General features: G+C 44.8%; 1 pseudogene; it reads left to right on the forward strand.

The window, feature by feature from the left end:
• LOC127921960 (lysyl oxidase homolog 4-like) overlaps positions 1-21,735 on the forward strand; it is a 54,568-nt pseudogene that overhangs the window by 17,540 nt on the left and 15,293 nt on the right.

Raw genomic sequence — 21,735 nt, forward strand, 5'->3', positions numbered from 1 at the left:
AGGGGCAAAGAGAGAGACAAGAGAGAGGAGGACGGGTAGAGGTATTAACCAGTATTCTGTAGAGGAGGACTGGTAGAGGTATTAACCAGTATTCTGTCTGTAGAGGAGGACTGGTAGAGGTATTAACCAGTATTCTGTCTGTAGGAGGACTGGTAGAGGTATTAACCAGTATTCTGTCTGTAGAGGAGGACTGGTAGAGGTATTAACCAGTATTCTGTCTGTAGAGGAGGACTGGTAGAGGTATTAACCAGTATTCTGTCTGTAGAGGAGGACTGGTAAGAGGTATTAACCAGTATTCTGTCTGTAGTTGAGGACTGGTAGAGGTATTAACCAGTATTCTGTCTATAGAGGAGGACTGGTAGAGGTATTAACCAGTATTCTGTCTGTAGAGGAGGACTGGTAGAGGTATTAACCAGTATTCTGTCTGTAGAGGAGGACTGGTAGAGGTATTAACCAGTATTCTGTCTGTAGAGGAGGACTGGTAGAGGTATTAACCAGTATTCTGTCTGTAGAGGAGGACTGGTAGAGGTATTAACCAGTATTCTGTCTGTAGAGGAGGACTGGTAGAGGTATTAACCAGTATTCTGTCTATAGAGGAGGACTAGAGGTATTAACCAGTACTCTGTCTATAGAGGAGGACTGGTAGAGGTATTAACCAGTATTCTGTCTGTAGAGGAGGACTGGTAGATGTATTAACCAGTATTCTGTCTGTAGTTGAGGACTGGTAGAGGTATTAACCAGTATTCTGTCTATAGAGGAGGACTGGTAGAGGTATTAACCAGTATTCTGTCTGAATATCCTATAGGAGGACTGGTAGAGGTATTAACCAGTATTCTGTCTATAGAGGAGGACTGGTAGAGGTATTAACCAGTATTCTGTCTGTAGAGGAGGACTGGTAGAGGTATTAACCAGTATTCTGTCTATAGAGGAGGACTGGTAGAGGTATTAACCAGTATTCTGTCTAGAATATCCTATAGAGGAGGACTGGTAGAGGTATTAACCAGTACTCTGTCTATAGATGTATTAACCAGTTTTCTGTATGTAGAGGAGGACTGGTAGAGGTATTAACCAGTATTCTGTCTGTAGAGGAGGACTGGTAGAGGTTATTAACCAGTATTCTGTCTGTAGAGGAGGACTGGTAGAGGTATTAACCAGTATTCTGTCTATAGAGGAGGACTGGTAGAGGTATTAACCAGTACTCTGTCTATAGAGGAGGACTGGTAGAGGTATTAACCAGTATTCTGTCTGTAGTTGAGGACTGGTAGAGGTATTAACCAGTATTCTGTCTATAGAGGAGGACTGGTAGAGGTATTAACCAGTATTCTGTCTATAGAGGAGGACTGGTAGAGGTATTAACCAGTATTCTGTCTATAGAGGAGGACTGGTAGAGGTATTAACCAGTATTCTGTCTATAGAGGAGGACTGGTAGAGGTATTAACCAGTATTCTGTCTAGAATATCCTATAGAGGAGGACTGGTAGAGGTATTAACCAGTATTCTGTCTGTAGAGGAGGACTGGTAGAGGTATTAACCAGTATTCTGTCTATAGAGGAGGACTGGTAGAGGTATTAACCAGTATTCTGTCTATAGAGGAGGACTGGTAGAGGTATTAACCAGTATTCTGTCTATAGAGGAGGACTGGTAGAGGTATTAACCAGTATTCTGTCTATAGAGGAGGACTGGTAGAGGTATTAACCAGTATTCTGTCTGTAGAGGAGGACTGGTAGAGGTATTAACCAGTTTTCTGTCTGTAGAGGAGGACTGGTAGAGGTATTAACCAGTATTCTGTCTGTAGAGGAGGACTGGTAGAGGTATTAACCAGTATTCTGTCTATAGAGGAGGACTGGTAGAGGTATTAACCAGCATTCTGTCTGTAGAGGAGGACTGGTAGAGGTATTAACCAGTATTCTGTCTGTAGAGGAGGGCTGGTAGAGGTATTAACCAGTATTCTGTCTGTAGAGGAGGGCTGGTAGAGGTATTAACCAGTATTCTGTATGTAGAGGAGGACTGGTAGAGGTATTAACCAGTATTCTGTCTGTAGAGGAGGACTGGTAGAGGTATTAACCAGTATTCTGTCTATAGAGGAGGACTGGTAGAGGTATTAACCAGTATTCTGTCTGTAGAGGAGGACTGGTAGAGGTATTAACCAGTATTCTGTCTGTAGAGGAGGACTGGTAGAGGTATTAACCAGCATTCTGTCTATAGAGGAGGACTGGTAGAGGTATTAACCAGTATTCTGTCTGTAGAGGAGGACTGGTAGAGGTATTAACCAGTATTCTGTCTGTAGAGGAGGACTGGTAGAGGTATTAACCAGTATTCTGTCTATAGAGGAGGACTGGTAGAGGTATTAACCAGTATTCTGTCTATAGAGGAGGACTGGTAGAGGTATTAACCAGTATTCTGTCTGTAGAGGAGGGCTGGTAGAGGTATTAACCAGTATTCTGTCTGTAGAGGAGGGCTGGTAGAGGTATTAACCAGTATTCTGTCTGAATATCCTATAGAGGAGGACTGGTAGAGGTATTAACCAGTATTCTGTCTATAGAGGAGGACTGGTAGAGGTATTAACCAGTATTCTGTCTATGAATATCCTATAGAGGAGGACTGGTAGAGGTATTAACCAGTATGTCTAGAATATCCTATAGAGGAGGACTGGTAGAGGTATTAACCAGTATTCTGAATATCTATAGAGGAGGACTGGTAGAGGTATTAACCAGTATTCTGTCTATAGAATATCCCTATAGAGGAGGACTGGTAGAGGTATTAACCAGTATTCTGTCTATAGAGGAGGACTGGTAGAGGTATTAACCAGCATTATGTCTATAGAGGAGGACTGGTAGAGGTATTAACCAGTATTATGTCTGTAGAGGAGGACTGGTAGAGGTATTAACCAGTATTCTGTCTATAGAGGAGGACTGGTAGAGGTATTAACCAGTATTATGTCTGTAGAGGAGGACTGGTAGAGGTATTAACCAGTATTATGTCTGTAGAGGAGGACTGGTAGAGGTATTAACCAGTACTCTGTCTATAGAGGAGGACTGGTAGAGGTATTAACCAGTATTCTGTCTATAGAGGAGGGAGGACTGGTAGAGGTATTAACCAGTATTCTGTCTAGAGGAGGACTGGTAGAGGTATTAAACCAGTATTATGTCTGTAGAGGAGACTGGTAGAGGTATTAACCAGTATTATGTCTGTAGAGAGGGCTGGTAGAGGTATTAACCAGTATTATGTCTGTAGAGGAGGACTGGTAGAGGTATTAACCAGTATTCTGTCTGTAGAGGAGGGCTGGTAGAGGTATTAACCAGTATTCTGTCTGTAGAGGAGGGACTAGAGGTATTAACCAGTATTCTGTCTGTAGAGGAGACTGGTAGAGGTTTTAACCAGTATTCTGTCTGTAGAAGAGGACTGGTAGAGGTATTAACCAGTATTCTGTCTATAGAGGAGGACTGGTAGAGGTATTAACCAGTATTCTGTCTATAGAGGAGGACTGGTAGAGGTATTAACCAGTATTCTGTCTGTAGAGGAGGACTGGTAGAGGTATTAACCAGCATTCTGTCTGTAGAGGAGGACTGGTAGAGGTATTAACCAGTATTCTGTCTGTAGAGGAGGGCTGGTAGAGGTATTAACCAGTATTCTGTCTGTAGAGGAGACTGGTAGAGGTATTAACCAGTATTCTGTCTGTAGAGGAGGGCTGGTAGAGGTATTAACTAGTATTCTGTCTATAGAGGAGGACTGGTAGAGGTATTAACAGTATTCTGTCTATAGAGGAGGACTGTAGAGGTATTAACCAGTATTCTGTCTGTAGAGGAGGGCTGCAGAGGTATTAACCAGTATTCTGTCTGTAGAGGAGGGCTGGTAGAGGTATTAACCAGTATTATGTCTGTAGAGGAGGACTGGTAGAGGTATTAACCAGTATTCTGTCTGTAGAGGAGGGCTGGTAGAGGTATTAACCAGTATTCTGTCTGTAGAGGAGGGCTGGTAGAGGTATTAACCAGTATTCTGTCTGTAGAGGAGGACTGGTAGGAGGTTAACCAGTATTCTGTCTGTAGAGGAGGACTGGTAGAGGTATTAACCAGTATTCTGTCTATAGAGGAGGACTGGTAGAGGTATTAACCAGTATTCTGTCTATAGAGGAGGACTGGTAGAGTGTATTTAAACGTATTCTGTCTGTAGAGGAGGACTGGTAGAGGTATTAACCAGCATTCTGTTGTAGAGGAGGACTGTAGATAACCAGTATTCCTGTCTGTAGAGGAGGGCTGGTAGAGGTATTAACCAGTATTCTGTCTGTAGAGGAGGACTGGTAGAGGTATTAACCAGTATTCTGTCTGTAGAGGAGGGGGCTGGTAGAGGTATTAACCAGTATTCTGTCTGTAGAGGAGGGCTGGTAGAGGTATTAACCAGTATTCTGTCTGTAGAGGAGGACTGGTAGAGGTTTTAACCAGTATTCTGTCTGTAGAGGAGGACTGGTAGAGGTATTAACCAGTATTCTGTCTATAGAGGAGGACTGGCAGAGGTATTAACCAGTATTCTGTCTATAGAGGAGGATAGAGGTATTAACCAGTATTCTGGTCTGTAGAGTGAGGACTGGTAGAGGTATTAACCAGCATTCTGTCTGTAGAGGAGGACTGGTAGAGGTATTAACCAGTATTCTGTCTGTAGAGGAGGGCTGGTAGAGGTATTAACCAGTATTCTGTCTGTAGAGGAGGACTGGTAGAGGTATTAACCAGTATTCTGTCTGTAGAGGAGGGCTGGTAGAGGTATTAACCAGTATTCTGTCTATAGAGGAGGACTGGTAGAGGTATTAACCAGTATTCTGTCTGGTAGAGGTATTAACCAGTATTCTGTCTGTAGAGGAGGGCTGGTAGAGGTATTAACCAGTATTCTGTCTGTAGAGGAGGGCTGGTAGAGGTATTAACCAGTATTATGTCTGTAGAGGAGGACTGGTAGAGGTATTAACCAGTATTCTGTCTGTAGAGGAGGGCTGGTAGAGGTATTAACCAGTATTCTGTCTGTAGAGGAGGGCTGGTAGAGGTATTAACCAGTATTCTGTCTGTAGAGGAGGACTGGTAGAGGTATTAACCAGTATTCTGTCTGTAGAGGAGGACTGGTAGAGGTATTAACCAGTATTCTGTCTATAGAGGAGGACTGGTAGAGGTATTAACCAGTATTCTGTCTATAGAGGAGGACTGGTAGAGGTATTAACCAGTATTCTGTCTGTAGAGGAGGACTGGTAGAGGTATTAACCAGCATTCTGTCTGTAGAGGAGGACTGGTAGAGGTATTAACCAGTATTCTGTCTGTAGAGGAGGGCTGGTAGAGGTATTAACCAGTATTCTGTCTGTAGAGGAGGACTGGTAGAGGTATTAACCAGTATTCTGTCTGTAGAGGAGGGCTGGTAGAGGTATTAACCAGTATTCTGTCTATAGAGGAGGACTGGTAGAGGTATTAACCAGTATTCTGTCTATAGAGGAGGACTGGTAGAGGTATTAACCAGTATTCTGTCTGTAGAGGAGGGCTGGTAGAGGTATTAACCAGTATTCTGTCTGTAGAGGAGGGCTGGTAGAGGTATTAACCAGTATTCTGTCTATAGAATATCCTATAGAGGAGGACTGGTAGAGGTATTAACCAGTACTCTGTCTATAGAGGAGGACTGGTAGAGGTATTAACCAGTATTCTGTCTATAGAATATCCTATAGAGGAGGACTGGTAGAGGTATTAACCAGTACTCTGTCTATAGAATATCCTATAGAGGAGGACTGTAGAGGTATTAACCAGTATTCTGTCTATAGAATATCCTATAGAGGAGGACTGGTAGAGGTATTAACCAGTATTCTGTCTATAGAATATCCTATAGAGGAGGACTGGTAGAGGTATTAACCAGTACTCTGAGTCTATAGAGGAGGACTGGTAGAGGTATTAACCAGTATTCTGTTCAGTAGAGTGAGGACTGGCATAGGTATTAACCAGTATTCTGTCTATAGAGGAGGACTGGTAGAGGTATTAACCAGTATTATGTCTGAGAGTGAGGACTGGTAGAGGTATTAACCAGTATTATGTCTGTAGAGGAGGACTGGTAGAGGTATTAACCAGTATTCTGTCTATAGAGGAGGACTGGTAGAGGTATTAACCAGTATTATGTCTGTAGAGGAGGACTGGTAGAGGTATTAACCAGTATTATGTCTGTAGAGGAGGATGGTAGAGGTATTAACCAGTACTCTGTCTATAGAGGAGGACTGGTAGAGGTATTAACCAGTATTCTGTCTATAGAGGAGGAGGACTGGTAGAGGTATTAACCAGTATTCTGTCTATAGAGGAGGACTGGTAGAGGTATTAACCAGTATTATGTCTGTAGAGGAGGACTGGTAGAGGTATTAACCAGTATTATGTCTGTAGAGGAGGGCTGGTAGAGGTATTAACCAGTATTATGTCTGTAGAGGAGGACTGGTAGAGGTATTAACCAGTATTATGTCTGTAGAGGAGGACTGGTAGAGGTATTAACCAGTATTCTGTCTATAGAGGAGGACTGGTAGAGGTATTAACCAGTATTCTGTCTGTAGAGGAGGACTGGTAGAGGTATTAACCAGTATTCTGTCTGTAGAGGAGGGCTGGTAGAGGTATTAACCAGTATTCTGTCTATAGAGGAGGACTGGTAGAGGTATTAACCAGTATTCTGTCTGTAGAGGAGGACTGGTAGAGGTATTAACCAGTATTATGTCTCTGTAGAGAGGACTGGTAGAGGTATTAACCAGTATTCTGTCTGTAGAGGAGGACTGGTAGAGGTATTAACCAGTATTCTGTCTGTAGAGGAGGACTGGTAGAGGTATTAACCAGTATTCTGTCTGTAGAGGAGGACTGGTAGAGGTATTAACCAGTATTCTGTCTGTAGAGGAGGACTGGTAGAGGTATTAACCAGTATTCTGTCTATAGAGGAGGACTGGTAGAGGTATTAACCAGTATTATGTCTGTAGAGGAGGACTGGTAGAGGTATTAACCAGTATTATGTCTGTAGAGGAGGACTGGTAGAGGTATTAACCAGTATTCTGTCTGTAGAGGAGGACTGGTAGAGGTATTAACCAGTATTCTGTCTGTAGAGGAGGGCTGGTAGAGGTATTAACCAGTATTCTGTCTATAGAGGAGGACTGGTAGAGGTATTAACCAGTATTCTGTCTGTAGAGGAGGACTGGTAGAGGTATTAACCAGTATTATGTCTGTAGAGGAGGACTGGTAGGAGGTATTAACCAGTATTCTGTCTGTAGAGGAGGACTGGTAGAGGTATTAACCAGTATTCTGTCTGTAGAGGAGGACTGGTAGAGGTATTAACCAGTATTCTGTCTGTAGAGGAGGACTGGTAGAGGTATTAACCAGTATTCTGTCTGTAGAGGAGGACTGGTAGGAGAGGTATTAACCAGTATTCTGTCTATAGAGGAGGGCTGGTAGAGGTATTAACCAGTATTCTGTCTATAGAATATCCTATAGAGGAGGACTGGTAGAGGTATTAACCAGTACTCTGTCTGTGACTGGTAGAGGAGTATTCTGTCTATAGAATATCCTATAGAGAGGACTGGTAGAGGTATTAACCAGTACTCTGTCTATAGAATATCCTATAGAGGAGGACTGGTAGAGGTATTAACCAGTATTCTAGAATATCCTATAGAGGAGGACTGGTAGAGGTATTAACCAGTATTCTGTCTGAATATCCTATAGAGGAGGCTGGTAGAGGTATTAACCAGTATTCTGTCTATAGAGGAGGACTGGTAGAGGTATTAACCAGTATTCTGTCTGTAGAGGAGGACTGGTAGAGGTTTTAACCAGTATTCTGTCTATAGAGGAGGACTGGTAGAGGTATTAACCAGTATTCTGTCTATAGAGGAGGACTGGTAGAGGATAACCAGTATTCTGTCTATAGAGGAGGACTGGTAGAGGTATTAACCAGTATTCTGTCTATAGAGGAGGGAGGACTGGCAGAGGTATTAACCAGCATTCTGTCTGTAGAGGAGGACTGGTAGAGGTATTAACCAGTATTCTGTCTGTAGAGGAGGGCTGGTAGAGGTATTAACCAGTATTATGTCTGTAGAGGAGGACTGGTAGAGGTATTAACCAGTATTATGTCTGTAGCGGAGGACTGGTAGATTCTGTCTGTCTATAGAGGAGGCTGGCAGAGGTATTAACCAGTATTCTGTCTATAGAGGAGGGAGGACTGGTAGAGAGGTATTAACCAGTATTCTGTCTATAGAGGAGGACTGGTAGAGGTATTAACCAGTATTATGTCTGTAGAGGAGGGCTGGTAGGGTATTAACCAGTATTATGTCTGTAGAGGAGGGCTGGTAGAGGTATTAACCAGTATTATGTCTGTAGAGGAGGACTGGTAGAGGTATTAAACCAGTATTCTGTCTGTAGAGGAGGACTGGTAGAGGTATTAACCAGTATTCTGTCTGTAGAGGAGGCTGGTAGAGGTATTAACCAGTATTCTGTCTGTAGAGGAGGACTGGTAAGAGGTATTAACCAGTATTCTGTCTAGAGGAGGACTGGTAGAGGTATTAGCCAGTATTCTGTCTGTAGAGGAGGACTGGTAGAGTATTAACCAGTATTCTGTCTGTAGAGGAGGCTGGCAGAGGTATTAACCAGTATTCTGTCTATAGGGACTGGTAGGTATTAAACCAGCATTCTGTCTGTAGAGGAGGACTGGTAGAGGGTACAAACCAGTATTATGTCTGTAGAGGAGGACTGGTAGAGGTATTAACCAGTATTCTGTCTGTAGAGGAGGACTGGTAGAGGTATTAAACCAGTATTATGTCTGTAGGAGAGGCTGGGTAGAGGTATTAACCAGTATTCTGTCTGTAGAGGAGGACTGTATTCTGTCTGAGAGACTGGTCTTTCAGTATTCTGTCTGTAGAGGAGGACTGGTAGAGGTATTAACCAGTATTCTGTCTGTAGAGGAGGACTGGTAGAGGTATTAACCAGTATTCTGTCTGTAGAGGAGGGCTGGTAGAGGTATTAACCAGTATTCTGTCTATAGAATATCCTATAGAGGAGGACTGGTAGAGGAAGTATTAACCAGTACTCTGTCTATAGAGGAGGACTGGTAGAGGTATTAACAGTATTCTGTCTTATAGAATATCCTATAGAGAGGACTGGTAGAGGTATTAACCAGTACTCTGTCTATAGAATATCCTATAGAGGAGGACTGGTAGAGGTATTAACCAGTATTCTGTCTATAGAATATCCTATAGAGGAGGACTGGTAGAGGTATTAACCAGTATTCTGTCTATAGAATATCCTATAGAGGAGGACTGGTAGAGGTATTAACCAGTACTCTGTCTATAGAGGAGGACTGGTAGAGGTATTAACCAGTATTCTGTCTGTAGAGGAGGACTGGTATAGGTATTAACCAGTATTCTGTCTATAGAGGAGGACTGGTAGAGGTATTAACCAGTATTATGTCTGTAGAGGAGGACTGGTAGAGGTATTAACCAGTATTATGTCTATAGAGGAGGACTGGTAGAGGTATTAACCAGTATTCTGTCTATAGAGGAGGGAGGACTGGTAGAGGTATTAACCAGTATTATGTCTGTAGAGGAGGACTGGTAGAGTATTCAGTATTATGTCTGTAGAGGAGGACTGGAGAGGTATTAACCAGTACTCTGTCTATAGAGGAGGACTGGTAGAGGTATTAACCAGTATTCTGTCTATAGAGGGAGGACTGGTAGAGGTATTAACCAATATTATGTCTATAGCGGAGGACTGGTGAGGTATTAACCAGTATTACTCTGTCTGTAGAGGAGGACTGGTAGAGTGTATTAACCAGTATTATGTCTGTAGAGGAGGGCTGGTAGAGGTATTAACCAGTATTATGTCTGTAGAGGAGGACTGGTAGAGGTATTAACCAGTATTCTGTCTGTAGAGGAGGACTGGTAGAGGTATTAACCAGTATTATGTCTGTAGAGGAGGACTGAGAGGTATTAACCAGTATTATGTCTGTAGAGGAGGACTGGTGGTGAGGTATTAACCAGTATTATGTCTGTAGAGGAGGACTGGTAGAGGTATTAGCCAGTATTCTGTCTGTAGAGGAGGGCTGGTAGAGGTATTAACCAGTATTATGTCTGTAGAGGGAGGGAGGACTGGTAGAGGTATTAACCAGTATTCTGTCTATAGAGGAGGACTGGTAGAGGTATTAACCAGTATTATGTCTGTAGAGGAGGACTGGTAGAGGTATTAACCAGTATTATGTCTGTAGAGGAGGACTGGTAGAGGTATTAACCAGTATTCTGTCTGTAGAGGAGGACTGGTAGAGGTATTAACCAGTATTCTGTCTGTAGAGGAGGACTGGTAGAGTATTAACCAGTATTCTGTCTATAGAGGAGGACTGGTAGAGGTATTAACCAGTATTCTGTCTGTAGAGGAGGACTGGTAGAGGTATTAACCAGTATTATGTCTGTAGAGGAGGACTGGTAGAGGTATTAACCAGTATTCTGTCTGTAGAGGAGGACTGGTAGGTATTAACCAGTATTATGTCTGTAGAGGAGGACTGGTAGAGGTATTAACCAGTATTCTGTCTGTAGAGGAGGACTGGTAGAGGTATTAACCAGTATTCTGTCTGTAGAGGAGGACTGGTAGAGGTATTAACCAGTATTCTGTCTGTAGAGGAGGACTGGTAGAGGTATTAACCAGTATTCTGTCTGTGAGGAGGGCTGGTAGAGGTATTTCAGTATTCTGTCTATAGAATATCCTATAGAGGAGGACTGGTAGAGGTATTAACCAGTACTCTGTCTATAGAGGAGGACTGGTAGAGGTATTAACCAGTATTCTGTCTATAGAATATCCTATAGAGGAGGACTGGTAGAGTGTATTAACCAGTACTCTGTCTATAGAATATCCTATAGAGGAGGACTGGTAGAGGTATTAACCAGTATTCTGTCTATGAATATCCTATAGAGGAGGACTGGTAGAGGTATTAACCAGTATTCTGTCTATAGAATATCCTATAGAGGAGGACTGGTAGAGGTATTAACCAGTACTCTGTCTATAGAGGAGGACTGGTAGAGGTATTAACCAGTATTCTGTCTGTAGAGGAGGACTGGTATAGGTATTAACCAGTATTCTGTCTATAGAGGAGGACTGGAATATTAACCAGTATTATGTCTGAGGAGGACTGGTAGAGTATTATGTCTATAGAGGAGGACTGGTAGAGTATTAACCATATGTCTATAGAGGAGGAGGACTGGTAGAGGTATTAACCAGTATTCTGTCTATAGAGGAGGGAGGACTGGTAGAGGTATTAACCAGTATTATGTCTGTAGAGGAGGACTGGTAGAGGTATTAACCAGTATTATGTCTGTAGAGGAGGACTGGTAGAGGTATTAACCAGTACTCTGTCTATAGAGGAGGACTGGTAGAGGGTATTAACCAGTATTCTGTCTATAGAGGAGGAGGACTGGTAGAGGTATTAACCAGTATTCTGTCTATAGAGGAGGACTGGTAGAGGTATTAACCAGTATTATGTCTGTAGAGGAGGACTGGTAGAGGTATTAACCAGTATTATGTCTGTAGAGGAGGGCTGGTAGAGGTATTAACCAGTATTATGTCTGGAGAGGAGGACTGGTAGAGGTATTAACCAGTATTATGTCTGTAGAGGAGGACTGGTAGAGGTATTAACCAGTATTCTGTCTATAGAGGAGGACTGGTAGAGGTATTAACCAGTATTATGTCTGTAGAGGAGGACTGGTAGAGGTATTAACCAGTATTATGTCTGTAGCGGAGGACTGGTAGAGGTATTAACCAGTACTCTGTCTATAGAGGAGGACTGGTAGAGGTATTAACCAGTATTCTGTCTATAGAGGAGGGAGGACTGGTAGAGGTATTAACCAGTATTCTGTCTATAGAGGAGGACTGGTAGAGGTATTAACCAGTATTATGTCTGTAGAGGAGGACTGGTAGAGGTATTAACCAGTATTATGTCTGTAGAGGGCTGGTAGAGTGTATTAACCAGTATTATGTCTGTAGGGAGGGACTGGTAGAGGTATTAACCAGTATTATGTCTGTAGAGGAGGACTGGTAGAGTGTATTAACCAGTATTCTGTCTATAGAGGAGGACTGGTAGAGTATTAACCAGTATTATGTCTGTAGAGGAGGACTGGTAGAGGTATTAACCAGTATTATGTCTGTAGAGGAGGACTGGTAGAGGTGATAACCAGTATTCTGTCTGTAGAGGAGGACTGGTAGAGGTATTAACCAGTATTCTGTCTGTAGAGGAGGGCTGGTAGAGTATTAACCAGTATTCTGTCTATAAAGGAGTGACTGGTAGACCAGTATTCTGTCTGTAGGAGGACTGGTAGAGTATTAACCAGTATTCTGTCTGTAGAGGAGGACTGGTAGAGGTATTAACCAGTATTCTGTCTGTAGAGGAGGACTGGTAGAGGTATTAACCAGTATTCTGTCTGTAGAGGAGGACTGGTAGATTGTGTTCCAGAGGAGGTATTAACCAGTATTCTGTCTGTAGAGGAGGACTGGTAGTATTAACCAGTATTCTGTCTGTAGAGGAGGACTGGTAGAGGTATTAACCAGTATTCTGTCTGTAGAGGAGGACTGGTAGAGGTATTAACCAGTATTCTGTCTGTAGAGGAGGACTGGTAGAGTATTAACCAGTATTCTGTCTGTAGAGGAGGACTGGTAGAGGTATTAACCAGTATTCTGTCTATAGAATATCCTATAGAGGAGGACTGGTAGAGGTATTAACCAGTATTCTGTCTATAGAGGAGGACTGGTAATATAACCAGTTTTCTGTAGTAGAGTGAGGACTGGTAGAGGACTGAGAGCAGAGGTGTATTAACCAGTATTCTGTCTATAACCATATCCTATAGAGGAGGACTGGTAGAGGTATTAACCAGTACTCTGTCTATAGAATATAACCTACTGTCTGTAGTTGAGGACTGGTAGAGGTATTAACCAGTATTCTGTCTATAGGAGGACTGGTATAGGTATTAACCAGTATTCTGTCTATAGAGGAGGACTGGTAGAGGTATTAACCAGTATTATGTCTGTAGTTGAGGACTGGTAGAGGTATTAACCAGTATTCTGTCTATAGAGGAGGACTGGTAGAGGTATTAACCAGTATTCTGTCTATAGAGTGAGGACTGGTAGAGGTATTAACCAGTATTCTGTCTTTAGAGGAGGACTGGTAGAGGTATTAACCAGTATACTGTCTATAGAGGAGGACTGGTAGAGGTATTAACCAGTATTCTGTCTATAGAGGAGGATCAGGAGGACTGGTAGAGGAGGACTGGTAGAGGTATTAACCAGTATTATGTCTATAGAGGAGGACTGGTAGAGGTATTAACCAGTATTATGTCTGTAGAGGAGGACTGGTAGAGGTATTAACCAGTACTCTGTATATAGAGGAGGACTGGTAGAGGTATTAACCAGTATTCTGTCTGTAGAGAGGAGGACTGGTAGAGGTATTAACCAGTATTCTGTCTATAGAGGAGGACTGGTAGAGGTATTAACCAGTATTATGTCTGTAGAGGAGGACTGGTAGAGGTATTAACCAGTATTCTGTCTGTAGAGGAGGGCTGGTAGAGGTATTAACCAGTATTATGTCTATAGAGGAGGGACTGGTAGAGTATTAACCAGTATTATGTCTAGAAGGGAGGACTGGTAGAGGTATTAACCAGTATTCTGTCTATAGAGGAGGACTGGTAGAGGTATTAACCAGTATTATGTCTGTAGAGGAGGACTGGTAGAGGTATTAACCAGTATTATGTCTGTAGAGGAGGACTGGTAGAGGTATTAACCAGTACTCTGTCTATAGAGGAGGACTGGTAGTGGTATTAACCAGTATTCTGTCTATAGAGGAGGGAGGACTGGTAGAGGTATTAACCAGTATTCTGTCTATAGGAGGACTGGTAGAGGTATTAACCAGTATTATGTCTGTAGAGGAGGACTGGTAGAGGTATTAACCAGTATTATGTCTGTAGAGGAGGGCTGGTAGAGGTATTAACCAGTATTATGTCTGTAGAGGAGGACTGGTAGAGGTATTAACCAGTATTATGTCTGTAGAGGAGGACTGGTAGAGGTATTAACCAGTATTCTGTCTATAGAGGAGGACTGGTAGAGTATTAACCAGTATTATGTCTGGAGAGGAGGACTGGTAGAGGTATTAACCAGTATTATGTCTGTAGAGGGGACTGGTAGAGGTATTAACCAGTATTCTGTCTGTAGAGGAGGACTGGTAGAGGTATTAACCAGTATTCTGTCTGTAGAGGAGGGCTGGTAGAGGTATTAACCAGTATTCTGTCTATAAAGGAGGACTGGTAGAGGTATTAACCAGTATTCTGTCTGTAGAGGAGGACTGGTAGAGGCATACCAGTATTATGTCTGTAGAGGAGGACTGGTAGAGGTATTAACCAGTATTCTGTCTGTAGAGGAGGACTGGTAGAGTATTAACCAGTATTCTGTCTGTAGAGGAGGACTGGTAGAGGTATTAACCAGTATCTCTGTCTGTAGAGGAGGACTGGTAGAGGTATTAACCAGTATTCTGTCTGTAGAGGAGGACTGGTAGAGGTATTAACCAGTATTCTGTCTGTAGAGGAGGACTGGTAGAGGTATTAACCAGTATTCTGTCTGTAGAGGAGGACTGGTAGAGGTATTAACCAGTATTCTGTCTGTAGAGGAGGACTGGTAGAGGTATTAACCAGTATTCTGTCTATAGAGGAGGACTGGTAGAGGTATTAACCAGTATTCTGTCTATAGAATATCCTATAGAGGAGGACTGGTAGAGAGGTATTAACCAGTACTCTGTCTATAGAGGAGGACTGGTAGATGTATTAACCAGTTTTCTGTATGTAGAGGAGGACTGGTAGAGGTATTAACCAGTATTCTGTCTGTAGAGGAGGACTGGTAGAGTGTATTAACCAGTATTCTGTCTGTAGAGGAGGACTGGTAGAGGTATTAACCAGTATTCTGTCTATAGGGGAGGACTGGTAGAGGTATTAACCAGTACTCTGTCTATAGAGGAGGACTGGTAGAGGTATTAACCAGTATTCTGTCTGTAGTTGAGGACTGGTAGAGGTATTAACCAGTATTCTGTCTATAGAGGAGGACTGGTAGAGGTATTAACCAGTACTCTGTCTATAGAGGAGGACTGGTAGAGGTATTAACCAGTATTCTGTCTGTAGTTGAGGACTGGTAGAGGTATTAACCAGTACTCTGTCTATAGAGGAGGACTGGTAGAGGTATTAACCAGTATTCTGTCTATAGAATATCCTATAGAGGAGGACTGGTAGAGGTATAACCAGTATTCTGTCTTTAGAGGAGGACTGGTAGAGGTAGTAACCAGTATTCTGTCTATAGAGGAGGACTGGTAGAGGTATTAACCAGTATTCTGTCTATAGAGGAGGACTGGTAGAGGTATTAACCAGTATTCTGTCTGTAGGAGGACTGGTAGAGGTATTAACCAGTATTCTGTCTATAGAGGAGGACTGGTAGAGGTATTAACCAGTATTCTGTCTGTAGAGGAGGACTGGTAGAGGTATAACCAGTATTCTGTATGAGGAGGACTGGTAAGGTATTAACCAGTATTCTGTCTGTAGAGGAGGGGACTGGTAGAGGTATTAACCAGTATTCTGTCTGTAGAGGAGGACTGGTAGAGGTGATAACCAGTATTCTGTCTGTAGAGGAGGACTGGTAGAGGTAACCAGTATTCTGTCTGTAGAGGAGGGCTGGTAGAGGTATTAACCAGTATTCTGTCTATAGAGGAGGACAGGTATTAACCAGTATTCTGTCTATAGAGGAGGACTGGGAGGTATTCTGTCTGTAGAGAGGGCTGGTAGAGGTATTAACCAGTATTCTGTCTATAGAGGAGGCTGGTAGAGGTATTAACCAGTATTCTGTCTATAGAATTCTATAGAGGAGGACTGGTAGAGGTGATAACCATTCTGTCTATAGAGGAGGACTGGTAGAGGTATTAACCAGTATTCTGTCTATAGAATATCTATAGAGGAGGACTGGTAGTGTATTAACAGTACTCTGTCTATGTCTATAGAGGAGGACTGGTAGGAGGTATTAACCAGTACTCTGAATATCCTATAAGGGAGGACTGGTAGAGGTATTAACCAGTATTCTGTCTATAGAGGAGGAGGACTGGTAGAGGTATTAACCAGTATTCTGTCTATAGAGGAGGACTGGTAAGGTGATGTTAACCAGTATTCTGTCTGTAGAGGAGGACTGGTATAGGTACTGTCTATAGAGGAGGACTGGTGAGGTATTAACCAGTATTATGTCTGTAGAGGAGGGCTGGTAGAGTGATAACCAGTATTATGTCTGTAGAGGAGGATTATGTATTCTGTCTATAGAGGAGGACTGGTAGAGGTATTAACAGTATTATGTCAGGACTGGTAGAGGTATTAACCAGTATTATGTCTGTAGAGGAGGACTGGTAGAGGTATTAACCAGTATTCTGTCTATAGGAGGACTGGTAGAGGTATTAACCAGTATTATAGAGGTATTAACCAGTATTCTGGAGGAGGACTGGTAGAAGTGTAACCAGTATTATGTCTGTAGAGGAGGACTGGTATTAGTATTCTGTCTGTAGAGAGGACTTAGGTATTAACCAGTATTCTGTCTGTAGAGGAGGACTGGTAGAGTATAACCAGTATTCTGTCTGTAGAGGAGGACTGGTAGAGGTATTAACCAGTATTCTGTCTGTAGAGGAGGACTGGCAGAGGTATTAACCAGTATTCTGTCTGTAGAGGAGGACTGGTAGAGGTATTAACCAGTATTCTGTCTGTAGAGGAGGACTGGTAGAGGTATTAACCAGTATTCTGTCTGTAGAGGAGGACTGGTAGAGGTATTAACCAGTATTCTGTCTGTAGAGGAGGACTGGTAGAGTATTAACCAGTATTCTGTCTGTAGAGGAGGACTGGTAGAGTGCTAACCAGTATTCTGTCTATAGAGGAGGACTGGTAGAGGCATAACCAGTATTCTGTCTGTAGAGGAGGACTGGTAGAGGTATTAACCAGTATTCTGTCTGTAGAGGAGGACTGGTAGAGGTATTAACCAGTATTCTGTCTGTAGAGGAGGACTGGTAGAGGTATTAACCAGTATTCTGTCTGTAGAGGAGGACTGGTAGAGGTATTAACCAGTATTCTGTCTATAGAGGAGGACTGGTAGAGGTATTAACCAGTATTCTGTCTATAGAATATCCTATAGAGGAGGACTGGTAGAGTTATTAACCAGTATTCTGTCTATAGAGGAGGACTGGTAGAGTATTAACCAGTACTCTGTCTATAGAGGAGGACTGGTAGAGGTATTAACCAGTATTCTGTCTATGTAGAGGAGGACTGGTAGAGGTATTAACCAGTATTCTGTCTGTAGAGGAGGACTGGTAGAGGTATTAACCAGTATTCTGTCTATAGAGGAAGGACTGGTAGAGGTATTAACCAGTATTCTGTCTGTAGAGGAGGACTGGTAGAGGTATTAACCAGTATTCTGTCTATAGAGGAGGACTGGTAGAGGTGATAACCAGTATTCTGTCTGTAGAGGAGGACTGGTAGAGGTATTAACCAGTATTCTGTCTGTAGAGGAGGACTGGTAGAGGTATTAACCAGTATTCTGTCTGTAGGAGGACTGGTAGAGGTATTAACTGTCTGTAGAGGAGGACTGTAGAGTTATTAACCAGTATTCTGTCTGTAGAGGAGGACTGGTAGAGGTATTAACCAGTATTCTGTCTATAGAGGAGGACTGGTAGAGGTATTAACCAGTATTCTGTCTGTAGAGGAGGCTGGTAGAGGTATTAACCAGTATTCTGTCTATAGAGGAGGACTGGTAGACTAACCAGTATTATGTCTGTAGAGGAGGACTGGTAGAGGTATTAACCAGTATTCTGTCTGTAGAGGAGGACTGGTAGAGGTATTAACCAGTATTCTGTCTATAGAGGAGGACTGGTAGAGGTATTAACCAGTATTCTGTCTATAGAGGAGGACTGGTAGAGGTATTAACCAGTATTCTGTCTGTAGAGGAGGACTGGTAGAGGTATTAACCAGTATTCTGTCTATAGAGGAGGACTGGTAGAGGTATTAACCAGTATTCTGTCTATAGAGGAGGACTGGTAGAGGTATTAACCAGTATTCTGTCTATAGAGGAGGACTGGTAGAGGTATTAACCAGTATTCTGTCTGTAGAGGAGGACTGGTAGAGGTATTAACCAGTATTCTGTCTATAGAGGAGGACTGGTAGAGGTATTAACCAGTATTCTGTCTGTAGAGGAGGACTGGTAGATGTATTAACCAGTATTCTGTCTGTAGAGGAGGACTGGTAGAGGACCAGTATTCTGTCTATAGAGGAGGACTGGTAGAGGTATTAACCAGTATTCTGTCTATAGAGGAGGACTGGTAGAGGTATTAACCAGTATTCTGTCTGTAGAGGAGGACTAGGTAACCAGTATTCTGTCTATAGAGGAGGACTGGTAGAGGTATTAACCAGTATTCTGTCTGTAGAGGAGGACTGGTAGAGGGACTGGTAGAGGAGGACTGGTAGAGGTATTAACCAGTATTCTGTCTGTAGAGGAGGACTGGTAGAGGTATTAACCAGTATTCTGTCTATAGAGGAGGACTGGTAGAGGTATTAACCAGTATTCTGTCTATAGAGGAGGACTGGTAGAGGTATTAACCAGTATTCTGTCTGTAGAGGAGGACTGGTAGAGGTATTAACCAGTATTCTGTCTATAGAGGAGGACTGGTAGAGGTATTAACCAGTATTCTGTCTGTAGAGGAGGACTGGTAGAGGTATTAACCAGTATTCTGTCTATAGAGGAGGACTGGTAGAGGTATTAACCAGTATTCTGTCTGTAGAGGAGGACTGGTAGAGGTATTAACCAGTATTCTGTCTATAGAGGAGGACTGGTAGAGTGTATTAACCAGTATTCTGTCTGTAGAGGAGGACTGGTAGAGGTATTAACCAGTATTCTGTCTATAGAGGAGGACTGGTAGAGGTATTAACCAGTATTCTGTCTGTAGAGGAGGACTAGAGGTATTAACCAGGTAGAGGGAGGACTGGTAGAGGTATTAACCAGTATTCTGTCTATAGAGGAGGACTGGTAGAGGTATTAACCAGTATTCTGTCTATAGAGGAGGACTGGTAGAGGTATTAACCAGTATTCTGTCTATAGAGGAGGACTGGTGGTATTAACCAGTATTCTGTCTATAGAGGAGGACTGGCAGTAATACTCTTCTGTTTCTTTCAGGAAACTATGGGACGCCAAGTTGGCAGATCCTCTACAAGGTACATATCTGCTTGTTTGTTTTTTTTTTTTATTGTTTGTTCTCTGCCTGTCTTTCATTTGTTATGGTGATGATTCATATTCCTCTCCTCCTCCTCTCCCTTCTCTCCTCCCCCTCCTCCCCTTCCCTCTCCCCCTTCCCCTTCCCTCTCCCCTTCTTCTCCCTCCTCCCTCCTCCCCCTCCCTCTTCCCTCCCCTCTCCTCCCCTCCCCCTTTCCCCCTCCCCTTCCCTCTCCCTTCTTCCCCTCCCTCCTCCTCTCCTTCCTCTCCTCCTCTCCCCTCCCCTCCCTTCTCTCTCCCCTCCTCTCCCTCTCCCTCTCCCTCCCCTCCTCCCCCCTCCCCCTCTCCTCCCTCCTCCCCTTCTCTCTCCCTTCTTCCCCTCTCCTCTTCTCCTCCTCTCCCTCCCCTCCCCTTCTCTCTCGCCCCCCCTCCTCCTCCTCTCCCTTCTCTCCCCTCCCCTCTCCCCCCCCTTCTCTCTCCCCCCCCCCCCTCTCCCCTCCAGACTAGCAGGTCTGTCCAGTAAGAAGGGTTACTGGGTAGAGCAGGTCAAGTGTTTGGGTGCGGAGCCTGTCCTCTCCCAGTGCCACTCCCAGCTCTCCCCCCCAGGAACCAGGTCACCTGTCAGGGGGCATGTACGCCGTGGTGCGCTGTGTACCTGGACACCAGTTCAGACGCTCTCCTCGGGAGGGGGGACAGGGAAGAGAGGGGACGCCCAGGGGCTCCCCGACGTCCAGGTAAGGGAGGGAGGGAGAGGGAGGGAGGAGAGAGAGAAGAGGGGGAGAGAGAAAGGGAGAGAAAGAGAAGGAGAGGGGGAGACAGGGAGGGAAGAGAGGGGGGACAGGGAGGGGGGAGAGGGGGACAGGGAGGAGAGAGGGGGCAGGGAGGAGGAGAGGGGGACAGGGAGGAGAGGGGGGGAGGGAGGAGAGAGGGAGGAGGAGAGGGGGACAGGGAGGAGAGGGAGGGACAGGGAGGGAGGGGGGACAGGGAGGAGAGGGGCGGCAGGGAGGAGAGAGGGGAGACAGGGAGGAGAGAGGGGACAGAGGGAGAGAGGGGAGGAGAGAGACAGGGGAGAGAGGGGGGACAGGGAGGAGAGGGAGACAGGAGAGGGAGACAGGGAAGAGAGGGGGACAGGGGGAGGAGAGGGGGGCAGGGAGGAGAGAGAGAGGGGAGAGGGGGGAGGGAGAGAGAGGGGACAGGGAGGAGAGGGAGGGACAGGGAGGAGAGGGGGGCAGGGGGGAGGAGAGGGGGACAGGGGGAGGAGGGGCAGGGAGAGAGGGGGGGACAGGAGAGGAGAGGGGAGGAGAGGGGGAGAGAGGGAGGACAGGGAGGAGAGGGGGAGGGAGAGAGGAAGGGGGACAGGAGGACAGGGAAGAGAGGGGGGGACAGGGAGGAGAGGGGGACAGGGAGGGAGAGGGAGGACAGGGAAGAGAGGGAGGACAGGGAGAGGGGGAGGGAGGGAGGGGGGACAGGGAGGAGAGGGGGGGACAGGGAGGAGAGGGGGGGGACAGGGAAGAGGGGGGACAGGGAGGAGAGGGGGAAGGGAGGGAGGACAGGGAGGGAGAGGGAGGACAGGGAAGAGAGGGGAGGACAGGGAAGAGAGGGGTGGAGGACAGGGAGAGAGGGAGGAAGAAACCTGTTCTGGAGGAGAGGTCTCAGGGAGGAGAGGGGGACAGGGATAAGGGGGGACAGGGAAGAGAGGGAGGACTGAATGAAAACCTCTTATCTTCACCTGCACAGTTATTAGTTGGGGGATAAATCAGCTCCTTGGGCAACCTTCTTATGACCTCACACTTTTACCTCACCTCCTTCTCTTCCCCTCTACCCCTCCTCTCCTCTCTCTCCCTTCCCCCTCCCCTCTCTCCTCCTCTAGCTGGGGGGTGCGTCTGAAAGCAGGCCCCAGGCTGGGGGGGGGCAGGGTGGGAGGTACTGAGAGAGGGGAAGTGGGGGACCGTGTCGGACCACCTGTGGGACCTGAAGGCAGCCAGTGTGGTCTGCAGGGAGCTGGGGGTTCGGATCAGGGCCAAGGGAGGCCCTCAGGACAAGGCCCAGCTGGGACAGGGTAAGGGTTGTAGGGGTGTCACACACATGGTCACATGGTCACATGGTTGCATGGTCACATGGTCACATGGTCACATGGTCACATGGTCACATGGTCACATGGTCGCATGGTCACATGGCCACATGGTCACATGGTCACATGGTTGACATGGTCACAGGGTCACATGGTCACATGGTCACATGGTCGGGACAGGAAGAGGGGGACAGTGGATTATATATTTTCAAGAGGGAAAAGTGGAAACGTCCAAGAGACAGCACATTCAGGGAGGAATAGGACTCCCTAGAGAGGGGGGACAGGGAAGTAGACTGGTGCCCTGATCAGGGGCTGATAGGGAAGAAGTGCAGTGCACTATGTAGGAAACAGGACCTAGGGTGCCATTTGGGACACATTTTAGCATCGTCTTGTCATTCTA

This window comes from Oncorhynchus keta, unplaced genomic scaffold (assembly GCF_023373465.1).
Source record: "Oncorhynchus keta strain PuntledgeMale-10-30-2019 unplaced genomic scaffold, Oket_V2 Un_contig_24170_pilon_pilon, whole genome shotgun sequence".
In the NCBI taxonomy this organism is placed as follows: Eukaryota; Metazoa; Chordata; class Actinopteri; order Salmoniformes; family Salmonidae; genus Oncorhynchus; species Oncorhynchus keta.